Consider the following 728-nt stretch of genomic DNA (forward strand, 5'->3'; position numbering starts at 1 on the left):
GCCCCAGCCAGGGTATCGCTCTTTATCCCAAGACCTCCAAGTCTTTGTGTGAAGAACACCTTACCTAACCACAGCTAGGCTTTTCCCAATCCTTGAAGAACAATGCTTTGAGTTATGAATGAGTACTTAATACTTGGATATTACAATAAAGATCAAAACTTAAGCAAGAACTCAGAAGACGTCATAGTCTAATATGAATGTTCATGCATGAGGTTTCTGAAAATATGCAATCATAAAGAACTATCTCTTTTTCTTTTCAAGAAATACAAGAATGATGCAAGAAAGCTTTTCAAGAATCATGGAATATGAATATGAAAACTAAAGCATTAGCATGATCTAATCTTTCTCCTAATTCAACACTCTATAATAGATTCTAACAATGATGATCTATCTATTTTCTCTATGTTTTTCACCCTCTTTTCTACTTAGCCGTTTCTGCAATTTAGCTAGCATTTATACAAAACAGATTTTGCCTGTAAAAATGGTTTTTCAGTTATGTAGTTGAAAACAGCAGAAAACACTCATGTTAATGATTAAGCCATGAGGTTAATCGACTAACCAATGTATTTTTAATACTTGATTAAATGGTAAACTACTTAAATGTTATATGCTCATGCAATACATGATTTCCAAAATATAATACATTTAATGCATGAAATCAATGTATAAAATGCATGAACCTAATTATCATATACTTCTAGATGATGTCTCATTTTAGTGGATTAATT

The sequence above is a fragment of the Lupinus angustifolius genome, chromosome LG03 (assembly GCF_001865875.1).
Source record: "Lupinus angustifolius cultivar Tanjil chromosome LG03, LupAngTanjil_v1.0, whole genome shotgun sequence".
Lineage (NCBI taxonomy): Eukaryota > Viridiplantae > Streptophyta > Magnoliopsida > Fabales > Fabaceae > Lupinus > Lupinus angustifolius.